Below are 13,512 nucleotides of genomic sequence, written 5' to 3'. Positions count from 1 at the left end.
CAATTAAATAAATGTACAGCGTATAGAACCTAAGCGTTTTTTTATATGATCTCGAACCGGACGATACTGAATTAATTCGTATAATCCTATATAGTTACAATATATAATTTGGGAAATTAATTTAAGAAAGTAAAAAAAAACTTAAATATTTACAGTTCGATGAATTGCCTATTTTGGTATTTATTATTTATAAATAATTTAATTTTTAATATAATTTTCAAACATATTTACAATCTATATAATACATAGTTAACATTTTTGTTTTCATTCATTTTTTTGAATTGATAGAAGTTTTTATTTTATTAATTTGTTATATAGTAAGTTGTAAGTAGGTGACTAAAAGTTTTGATAACAAAGTTAATTATATTATTTTTACTGTATTATATAAAAATCTCTAAATATTTCACGAGAAACATGGATAACGGTGAAATGTATAATCTGAATATTATATTATATTATATTAAATAATCAATGACGATGTTTTTTTTAAATATAATTGAACTAATATTTGGTTAAATATTCATGTTAAGTGTGTAAACAAATATTGTTAGCTTTAAAGTTAAAATTATTATTTTATTTTTATTTATACGCCTCAACTAAGGTTATTGGCGTTTCTAAATATACATATCAATTAAAGTTGTATACAAATTGTTTTAAATAATATAATACGTGGATTTTTAAATTATTGTTATTACATGTGGGATAATCTATGTTTAAAAGTTAAAATATTTGAGTTGTGTTTATCAATATAATATATTACAATTAACATGGGTTCAAAATCAAAAGGTGGCGCTATAACTTCAAATTGTCATATCTTCTTTATCGTAATCAATGATTTTAAATGACTATCAAATCTAAAAAAGAACAAAGTTCTTTCAACAAACTTTCAAAAAGTGTAATTTCTAGGTGACTTAACTTATTCAGATTATTCTGTTTTGTATTAAGTCAAACACTCAACCCTGTACCAATAACCACTTGTAGGTACATACGCTATTATTGTAAAACTTTAATATAAGTATATAAATTGTGTACGACTATAAAACAAAGTTTTTAATTGAAATGTAAAAATAAAATTAAAATTCGATTAACTATTTGTATTATGCTGTATAAAATAATATAGAGTGCTAATAAACTGTACGTTATTATGGCCTACCTATCAAAACGTACGTACGCAATAAAAAAGAAAATAATTTTTTTAAATTAATTTTTAAACTAAGTATCTATTAAATTTTAAAGCTAATTATTCTTGGTAATAGATGTAATATTTTATAACATTTTATGAGTAGATGTCGCGATGTCCGTGTCTGTTTCCAATATTGTCGCAGGACACATTTCACCACTCACCGCGGCGGTAAAGCCAAAACAATAGAATTTAACGCCACCGCCACCGCTACAGTGTGGGGACCTTATTGTGTAATTACGCAACGTGTCAAAAATTATGTTTAATTTCGTGAAATGGAAGGAACTAATTGTATATTTCACGAAATTTATCAAAACTGAGAAAGTCAAGAGGTTGCGGCATATACAATATACATACAATAAAATATTATACACTATACGTTTATAGATTATGGTATAAACCAAATATTAGACTTATATTATTCAGTACGATTTAATTAAATGTTACACTCGTACAGTGTAACATTTAGTTATAGACTTTATTCAGTACTCCGCAAGATAAAGTTTAAACCTGAACAATTTAAATATTTTGTTTAGTTTTTTTAAAGAAATTACATTTACCAACGATAGAATAACCTGTATTCTGTATTTGCAATGAATGCTTTTAAATAACAGGGTGACTCGGGAGGTGATTTAGCGAGTGAAGTCTTGAATGAGTCTCATGAATGCGAGTCTCCAACACATTATTGAATACTTATACGTCTTTCTCACAGTAAACTTATTGTTTACTCTTATGTCTTCTCTTTCTTAGTATTGTCAAACGCAATTATATATAAATATAATAAAAAAATAATCCGGAGGGGAAATTATGAAAAAAAAGTTTTTGTATTTTAATTAAAATGTTTAAAAACTTTTAAAAGTACGTAGGAACAACCAACAATTATTAATTGGACTTTTGGAAATGCAAAGGTTTAATAGTATAGGTAATATTTAGTAATTACGAGGACTTTACGTTTTGGAATTTAATAAATGAATGCAGTTTGTTTATACTGTAAGAACTATTGTTATTTGTTTGTATATTTTGGACATTTGTTATACCTAATAACTACTTATGCATAAAATAATATTCATAAAATTTGCAGATGCTTGCTACAAAATATACAAATAAAACACAAATATTATTTAAACTTGTTCTAGTCTTAATGTCGAAGGATCATGTTTTGTACTCATCAGCTCATGAAATTTTGAATGAAATTTCTTAACTCCGAAGCGTCTCATTGTAAAAACTTTTTATAGTGTTCTGTAGTATATATAAATACAAATAGGTTTAAAGTAAAATATATGATATTGTGTAAAGGTTGAGTCACAAGTGTGTTGTTGACAATAAAAAGATACTCTCATACAGGTAAAATAGACCTTCGAGTGTACACATTATACATAATATTCATTTTTATAGTGTTATAAAGTTCTGACGTTAAAAATTATCAGATACAATTTAAAAACTGAAATATAAATTTGAGAATAATAATATAATTATAAAGTTTGTTTTAAATAAAAATATATTAGTTTGATGAGTTCCAAGTAAATTGAAATATGCCAACAATTTTGTAAGTAAAAACAAGAAATAAAATCTTGTATATTTTACTACCTATTAAAAAAGGTATTATTTTCAAAACAATTTAATTGTGTGAGTTAGTTTCAAGAATTATTAATATAATATGAAAACGCATGTTACTTATTCAAATGTTTTTACTGCTTTAATAATATATAAATAAAAAAAAAAAACAATTTAATAGTCAAAAAGACTACTTAAAAGAAAAGTCGGTACTTAAAACATTGTGAGATTTGATAAAAGAACTAAATACTATATAAAGAAAACTGATTTAATTCAAATTTTAGAGATAATTTGTTTTAGACGTCCTGGATATAATATATATGTATATTTAAAACTTAATGAAAAAATAAACTGTGTGTTGAACAAATTTCATTAATTTCAACCATGGCTTGGCAGCTGCATCATTTCTTCGGGTTTCGGGTGCTGGATGTATTCGAGTGTTCAAACACCGGAATAAAAAATTTAAACAAACGTTTGAGTTTTAATAACTGTCATTATTTGGGTTAATACAGGTGTTCAGTAATCTAGAAAAAATACAACTTTTGAAGGCTGAGCACCCCCAAAAAATTGTCAAGCCGAAAAAATGTAAAAAAAATGATTTAGGTATGTTAATTATAATGAAGTATAAATTCCTAACACGAATGCGCAACATTTGTTTTAGCCAAAATTTGGTTAATGTACAATAGTTATATTTTTCTAAGAAACTACAAGAACTAAGACAATGGGAAATTAATTAGGTACCTATTTATTTACCACTTGCCAAGTCAATGGATATAAGTTAACTAAAATAGGTAGACCATAGAGCCATAGAGGCTACAGAGCTATAGAGAAATAAAATAAAATAAACATTTTTATGATTATGATTTTGCGATTTTGGGAGAACTAGTAAATATAGCAACGAATTACGGTATTCCTTACTAGGGCGATTTGATTTAATCAGAATCAATTAATGATTTAATAATTTTTTTTTTTGGATTTTATTTTCAAGAAAATAATTATTGAATTTACCTATTATTATCATTATTATTAAAAAAAACAGTTAACTAGAGAATCGAACTCGCCGCATAAAATATGTACAAAATGATTTACCATATCATAAAGATTGTAAAAAAAAATTATTCGGTGTTTTCGGGTGTTTGATTTTTAAGGCTTTTTAGGGATGTTGGCCGTTGGGGGCTCCGATGAATTCGGGTGCAAGGCTCTGATTTAAACCAATAAAAGGGTGAAAATATTTTCATAGAGCAACACATTTGTTCATATTTAAGTATTTAGGGTTTTAATTTAAGTTTTTTTTTTTTTTTTTGCAGTAGGAATCTTATTTATGCATGATTTATTCACTAAGGTAAAAATGTATTTTATTAAAACTAAATGTTGTATTAATATAGTTTGATAACAATACTTTTAAATTAAATCAATTATAATATGTTTTAGAAATATGCTCGTACTGTTCAGTTTGGACGGCTTGTCTCAAATTAAATTAATGTGAATTTTGACTTGAAATTGTCAACCGTAAGAAACTATGTCATTATTTAGGAGTTTGGAATAATATTATAGATTTTAAGATTTACAGTTCTATGAAAATAATGTAATTAAAGTCGAGCAGGATAATAATAATAAACACTGTGTTTATGGTTATGTGTGCTGTGTAGGAACACGTTTTAATCAAACACATAGGTATAATATTACGAAATATCGTTACCATTAGGTACCATCCAATCGTGTTATACGAGCAAACATATTTTTTTCTGATTTTATAATATTTAATTATCCATCAAATCATCAACAGGAAATGTTTGAAAGGTTATTTATAATTGTGTATAAAAATAATATAATATACTGTACTTTTGGCTTGCAAAGTATACATTAAAAATAAAAAAAAAAACGTACTTGATCGGATTATCGATGTTTGATCGGTCGTTGATTGTTAGAGACAGTGATGAGTACATCCGGCTCAAATATATGTTATGGTCGACTCTCGGTATGCTGATTTCGTTAGATATAATGAAGTGAAAAAAGGTTGCGGATAAAAACTATTATGTGGTGCAGCGGTTACCAAACTTTTTCAGCCACTGAGCCTTTTTTTAAGGAGAAATTTTTCGTGGAGCCCTAAGAAATATTTAACGTTTTATCTAAATTCTAAAATTTAATAATTGTCCACAATTTTCATATCGGGATTTTACATAGTACATATTATCATATCGGTGAATTATGGCAAGTTGAGTGTTGACGAGATTCTTAAAATATATATATATATATATTTATATATTGGTTTTAATCAGCGGTTCCCAAACTGTGCTATTTAAACTTTAAATAATTAACAATTACAAAATTATTGAATTTGTGTGGTGTAACGAACGGAGCCCTTGGGAAACCATTGCAGAGCCCAAAGAGGAGCACAGTTTGGAAACCGCTGATGTGATGTAAACTGCTAACAGATAGAACTGACTTTTGGAATAACTTTTGTTCTAATCAATATTAAAAATTTTTTTTTTATATATAATTCATAGTCACTTGCGCTTCACATATATTATACTAAATATTATTTTTATTTTTTTACACTGAAAATTATTTAAATTTTTTTGGATATATTCAAAATAGCCAATTATTGAATCTGATTATAAAAACAATTTTGATAGTAAAAACATTTATCTAAGTCAAGTAGTATATTTTTTAGAATTTTTTAAAATATCAAAATTCTTTTGATTAAATGAATTTGGAACGTAATAACTCTTTTCAAAATATTTTTTTTTGGAAATTTGCTGACATGAGTACCTATATTTCTTAAATTATTTACTAATCAGATAATTTTAACTATTTTTGTCATATGTTTAAGTAGCATCATTTTTTTTTCGTAGGGTCTTTCTCTTACTCTTTGTATACAAGTGGATGCACTGTAAACTGCTCTACGAACGATTGAGAATGTAATAAATATGATTTCCATATTAGTTCCATATTAGAATCAGTAGAATTTTGAGCATGATACGAATATATGCCAGTAAAACTTTCGAAAAACAAAATAACAAGTACCTACATTTTTCATCAACAGTATTAACATCGATTTAATCTAACAGTTTTAAGAATTACACGGTTAAATAGGGTAGGTGTTTAAACCTAATCAAATACTATTTATATTATTAGTTACAACGAATAACTCTCGTTGAAGGAGGGCGCGCATTATTATTTTTAATTTAAACGTAGGGGCCGGAGTGGCGCAGTGGTCACGCAGTTGATTACGACTCACACAGTCATCGGTTCGATTCATAGCAAAGTGCAAAAAAAATGTGTGTGATTCTACGCAGTCACCATTTTCCCGTGCTGTCGTCCGATTGCGTCATCCGGTTTCCAACTAGGTCCCACTCCACTGGGAGTGAAGACCGCACATGTCTCCTCTTGGAGAAGGGGGGTAGTATCATGCATATAGTGATATATACATAGATAAATAGATCACATGATCTCCCTACTACCCACTTGTGATAAGCATTGTCAAAGACCTTGAGGTCGTTACAATGAACAAATATAGAAAAAAAAAAAAAAAAAAATTTAAACGTTATAGTGGTAGCATTCTATAAACGATTATAATTGTAGCTATTGTAGCTAAGTATGTAAAAATACCATCGAGATTACATTTACTTTCATTGTAATCAGTTGTTTTGAGATTATTTTCAGAAAATGTCATGATAATTTAAAAACTTTATCCATCAAACTATCAAAGTACGATCTCGATCTGTAAACTCGCGTATGAAAATCGTTAATCTATTTTGCTCTTACATAATTGTTCGAAAAAAATAAGATTTAATTGTACTTAATTATAACTTGATAGTTCCATTTCTAAACTTAGAAATGTAAAATACAAAAATAGAATAAATACCCCAACAATGGTTCGAAATAATCATAATAAAAAAAAAATGATTAAGTACAGGTACTTCAGGTATATTATTTACTTATTTTTTGTAATTTTAAATTATAAATCATTACCTACATAATATTATGTTTTAAAACGTTTGAAAAAAATAATATTTTCATTTTATATTTAATTATTTTTAAATAAGAGCACAATAATATAATAAATCAATTTTTTTCAATGGGTTGGTTTTATTTTGGAATATATTTTTTATAAATATTTTGTTGATAAATTAATTTAGAATAATCAATTCACTGTGATTGGATTACGGATGGCTCAAGAGACATAAACAAAGACCTTTTAATTACAGCCGTACAATTATATTGCATTAGCATAAATAAATTTCAATTGATTCGTTTAACGCAGGTGACTACAAAATATTAAGTAGATTATTATTTATATTAAGAAAAAAGACTGAACGTTTGAAATTTTCGTTTACTTTAAAGTATTAATTTACTAATGTTTACTTTAATTTTATTTCATACATCTTTTCAAATATTTAAATTATTTATAATTATTTTCTGTCTGTTTTAAAATATTTGACAATTATAATTCTAAATTATTTTGAATAAAATAATATACTTACTTTATTTTTTGTTGTTTAAAATAATTACTAAAAGATAATTGATATTTGTGTCTGTAGTTAATAAAGAATTATTCATGAAATGGGACAAAAGAAAATTTTCTACAAACTTAACAATATGCGTTTTTTAATAACTTGTAATTATTTTTCTTTTGTGCTTTTTTGCTTTACATTTAACGCATTATTATTATTATTATATCGTTAAGCACGAAAAAATTTCAAAGATTGCTCAACCAAAAAAAGTTTTTTCTGCCTCATATTATTTTTACTGATTATTATTTGGGCTAAATGTTACATAACATAATATATCTAAATATTAGATATAATAGATAATTGCGTGATTTTTGGACGGATTGGCGATTACATTATTCACATTACAGTTACATTGAATTTTAGTAGGTTCAACAAATTACGTTTATCTATTTATATTTGTACATTGATTAGGTACCTAGGTAGGTACTTAGGTTATATTATTAAATTCTATGACAGAGTTAAGCTTCGTTGATGCATTTATTAGTTGTCTGTATGTCTCAGAAGTGGGCGCGAGTCCTCCGCATACAGAGTGTTAGTAATTTATGTTTGTTGCATATTTCATTGTAGGTAGGTACTAGCGACATTCGAAAAGTATGTGCTTGACTGTAATGATTGTTGCGTAAGTAGGGCATACAAAGGATCTTCCCTGGCCATGAGGTGGCAATGTGTCATTCAGAGGCGACAAAATATGACCCTTCTGGTCATCTCATAATGTGATTTGATTACGTAATGTAATATAAACTAATCGTAATAGAACACAACATTAAACCTCAGTCGTGGACGAGCTCACATGTATAATAAATATTAAATACAGAACTCAAATATTTTACATTTCAACAGACATCAACTCAATTCCCAAGTATACAGAAATCGTCTAATCAGCATAGTCGAAAATCTCGAGGATCACCACAAGGTTTCTATATAGCTAGGTCTTTTTTATATTTTTATTACAATACTTACAAGACCCCGGATTTCAATACGAAATTTATTATTATTATTTTTTGGGTGCTTTAAAACAATACATAAAATAAGTATGGAACATTTGTTACATGGAATGATTTGTTTTAAAGTTTAAAAGTTGAACATATTATTATTATTTTTAGTGCATATTAATTTTTTCCCCATTCTATGTAGGTTTTCAATGTAAATTAGGTAATTTATTAAAATATAATCTCTAGAAATTGTTGTTAGATTTAAACTTAAAATGTGTAATTCAATGTTCACAATATAATATATTTTAACAGATGTAATGAAATAGTTGAACTATAATAATATATTATGTTGTATGTTCAGAATGAAACATCTTCAAGATGACTTTGTTAATCGATGAAACCACTGCCAATTAGTCATTCAAAATTGTTTTTATTCTTAAAAGTATTCAACTTCCTTAATATGCATTAATTATTTAATTGATTTTTTAAAAACGCATTTTAAAGCATTTAAATCCGGCCCTAATTATTATAATCCCAACAAAAACACTCCGCCATACTCCGTGTAAAGAAAAAGGCCCTACAAATTTTGATATCATTAAATAGGAACCTAGTTAAGTCTTTGAATAGTTTGAATTATATTTTTATTTTATGTAAAATAATCTGCTAAAAAATTTAACTTAGCTTTGCGACTTTAAGAGACTACCTATTTCGATAGTAAACTATATTATTATTATTACGTACTCATTATACTATACTTACTATTTTTAAATTTTTAACTCAAGTCGCCACTTTCCAAGCTAACTTCATTTTTTTAGTAGATTATTACAACATAAATGGTATCTATAAAAGACTTAGCTACCTATAATTTGATATCACAACTTTTAGATCAGTTTTTTATACTTAGCGTTTTCTATTACATGGGGCATGGTGGAGTGTTTTTCTTGGGATATCACTCATTTTTTGTTGAAACCATATTATTTGGGGAACATATTATGTTTATAAATGGTTGCCATTGGTTGCAGATTATAACAGTAATAGTAGAAATAAGTATTTTTTTTAATATGTATATAATGGTTTCTATAGGCTTCGGATACTGCATTGTATACGGGCCGCGGAGAATATTATCTAACAAAATGTTGAAAATAAGCTCAATAATTTCTAGTTAATTGGCTCTGTTGATATTGTTCAAAATGATTTGAAAACTACACCATGCATTTCTACGTACAATTTCCAAATAGATTATTGTATTTTCAAACTTCATTATTTAACTATAAATTTGCTCTGCTTTCTCAAGAAAAAAATCGTGAATCGTTTTGCTTGCTGTAATAATTTATAGTCCAGCAATTTATAGTATGTTTTGCCTATGTGTGTATTTTAAGGCGTTATTTTATTTTTATATTTAGCACGAACCTACCGGGTTATTTTCCGATTATTTCACTAAAGCCTCGTTCACACGGTGACACTAATGAGTATGACACTAATGATATTGTGTGTCGTGACACCTAGTGCGGCATATCTAATTCGTTGAATATCGCGACAATGGTGTCATGCAACTTTCGCCGTGTGAACGAGGCTTAACTTATGAATTCAACCATTTTACCTAAGGTAATTTTAAATATTCTTAAAGAATTTTAGAGTTCATGTTCAAAATAATGTATAGTTATTATATTAGGTGCTTAAAATTATATTAAACCACAGTTTTAAAAACCTCAAAATATGACTGGGGTACGAGTGTTTTATTTCCAGATAATTGCCATCTATATTCTTATTATTCTACTGTTGACGATAAAAATGGATTATTTCTACATACTGTATACAAATATGTATTTGACATATTTTGTTACAACTTATAGTGAATCTATAATAATTTTTCTAATGCTCGATAATAATTTAGAACTCACCCGTAGAAATTTAAAGACCTTAAAAAGTGTACGGCAGATAAATAATGAGTTTCTCTAATGTCAATATCAAAACACAATAACGTCGGAATCAATAATAATCCATTAGCTAACTCGATGACACGCAACACAGGAAGCTATAACGCGCGTACAACTGATATTCTTATCAATATAAACAGTAGATGGCAAGGCAATATAAAGTATATAAGTAAAGTAATAAACTTCGCAGAATATAGGGTCTTTGTTTGAAACTACAATTTATATAGCTTTTATGTCCGGTCTGCGGTTGATTTTTTTATTACAGTATCCCACCTATATAGGAGTAAAATAATACAGGTACAATGTTGTTACTTATTTTCCTACCTATCTAATTAAAATCGTATATAATGATTTATTTAATTTATCAATTTGTTTTAGAAGTAGATTCAAATCTAAAATATATGATACTTTATTATAATAATATTGTGTATGTGTGCGTGCATGTGTAGTGGTCGAAGTGAGAGGTTACGAGAGGGATGTTATATCCCTCCACTTATTTGGTCCAAAATAATACATCCCCTTATAACTATATAATCAATTACCATCGATATATTGTCGTTTTAAATGAAAATTGTGCTATTTAAAATTTGTTATTTTTACAGTAACTTTTGAGTTTTACAATAATACACTACAGAGATGTTTATTATTATACATTTCGACAAGAAACAAGTATTTTTTCCTTGTTTAAATTTGACATTAATATCTCAAACTTAACCGTAATTTCACATTTTAAAAACAATTTTATGTCAATTAGATAATGTAAACACAATAGTTTTAAAATTTAGTAATATTTAAGTAGGTTATGTGTGTATAGAAAGTTTAGTTTTTCTATTTTTTTTATGCCTGCTATAATACTGTTAGTATTTATACATTTTAAGTCTTTAGTATTGTAAGTTAATGCTTAAGGCTTAAAGTATACATAAAAGTAAATATTTATATGCTTAAAATCAAAATATATTTATGTTTAGCTATGTGAGATAATGGTTAAAAGATAAGACCCCAAAATAAAAAAATAATAATGTATACTATACATATAGTATATAATATATATACATACAATTTTATAATAAAAAAGGTTTAGGAATTTAACCGTCCGCCTCACCACTCGTGTGTATAAGCCATTATATTATATGAGAACTATACAAAATACAAATGTAGGTAGGGCACCCCTCCACTTATTTTGAACCACTTCGATTATTGTGTGTGTTTTGGAAGATGTCGAAATTTTATTCACAAAAATGAAATTAAATGATTTTATTTTGACGGAAACTGAATTTAAATGAAACAAATTTATTTAATAATGTGCATTTACTCTAGGCACAATACCAAGTTCAATAATGTCAATTAGTTCAGTGATATATTAAAGATATACAATTTAAAAACTATACATAAATAAATAATTTATCAATATTGAAATAATGTATAGTTAGGTATAAGTTTATAACTTTCGTTTTTTACATATTTTTTTAAAGATTTATTCATAGTATTATTTGATGTAAATTGAACCTGCATGTTAAAGAAAATGTTGTAAATATTCTAACTTTATTTATTGCATTAAAATATTTCTATAATGTTTTTTATTTGCAATTTTCATATACTGTTTAGTAGATTTTTATTAATTTAAATTAAATTTTTGCAAGACTTGTTTATTTACTTTTGCTGATTTGAAGTAAAACGAAATTTAATTTTTTATTTTGTCTTTATTTTTTGTCTGTTTATATTATTTAAGGTATATAATATCCTTTTCTGCTTATTTGTTTTAAAAATAACATGTTCACTGTCAATTTAGTTTTAAGTATATTTAATAGTCACAAATATTTTTTAAATGGTAAAAAAATGTAATAGAAACAGATTTTATGTGTTATCATAATCGTTTTGATAATATGTGATTTATTTTGGAATTTAATACCTAATTAGGTTAACAAAATATAACTATAAAGTTATATTTATTTAAAAAACAAACTAAAATTATTTTACAATACTATTATTGATTATATGAAGGTTAATTTTGAAATTATTTTTATTTTACGCTAAATTTTAAACAGCATTATTAAGTAATAATAATTGTTCTATGTCCCACGTAGTACTACCTATTTAATAATTAATTCTGAAATATATAAAAAGATGTATTCTACATATTGTGTGTTTACTTTATAAAAGCACATTAAATAATACAAAAATATTAAAAATGAACACCGCATTTTCTTATCCAAGCGAACGAATATAGTATAAAACTGTCAACGTTCGACAGTTAAAGTTTATACAAAGATAATTTCGGTTGCATCCAATATCTTTCGTTTCGATAAGTTTTATTTCCAAACATCTCCCCATTCGATCGTATTCATGTATGTTTAACCGCCTTAGGTACTTTAACAACATATTATCTTCCAAGTTCCAAGTTATAACCGTTTTATACGGTTATTATTCGATCACCGGTAAATAAACTCTCATATCGGTATTGTTTTTATAAGCAACGATCAAATGGATAAAAATGGTTCAAGAATAACAAAAATACAGTACTATATAGTAATAAATTACATACGCCTAAGTATAGAAATTTAACTAAATATGTAACACTATTCATTTAAGTGATACGTTGAATTGCCCTAATTTTTTGTTATTGAAAGATAATATATATTGCTATATAGCCTTTAAGTAAAATTTTACTCATTGGGTCAAAGATTTTGAAAATTTAATACAAGGTTCCTTATACGCTGTTATTATAGCAGTTGATAAATATTAAAGATTCATAAACATGATTTTTTTATAAGTATTTAAAGTTCAAATTCATCAAAATCTCGGAAATTTTCAAATTTATGGTAGTTAAAAAAATTACAAAATGTTTTATAGCTAAGAATTGAAAATTTAAAACAGGGATTCATATAAATAGTTCACATACTATAACCAAAAAATCTAAAAAATAAAAAAACACAATTTTTTTTACAAACACTAAGTACAAATTTGGGCTAAATTACATATTAAAACCAAGAATAACAAATTTAGTTATTTTGTTATAATTTAAAATTTTTTGTGGGTATTTGAAACCTTAGAGTAAATAATATATTATTATACTTTACACACAAATGAAATTTTGAAATGTAATTTTTTTGGCAAAAGTAAATTTAACCTACTGTTCTACACTTATACTAATGTACAATAGTAAAATAAGTTACTTTAATCACAATAATATCATTTAATATAGGTAATTAGTAATATAATAAGCTGACCTAATAATATAATAGGCATCTTTATACATTTTGCATCATTGAATTCAAATTTAACACCATCCATTACAGTGGACTCACTTGTAACCTACCGTACAGCAGAGCGACACCCACTTAACCGCTTTTTAAATAATTAATATACTGATATTATTTTATAATTAAATTAAT

This window comes from Acyrthosiphon pisum, chromosome A3, assembly GCF_005508785.2.
Source record: "Acyrthosiphon pisum isolate AL4f chromosome A3, pea_aphid_22Mar2018_4r6ur, whole genome shotgun sequence".
NCBI lineage: Eukaryota > Metazoa > Arthropoda > Insecta > Hemiptera > Aphididae > Acyrthosiphon > Acyrthosiphon pisum.
The sequence above is the reverse complement of the archived record's forward strand: the minus strand, read 5'-3'. Positions refer to the sequence as shown.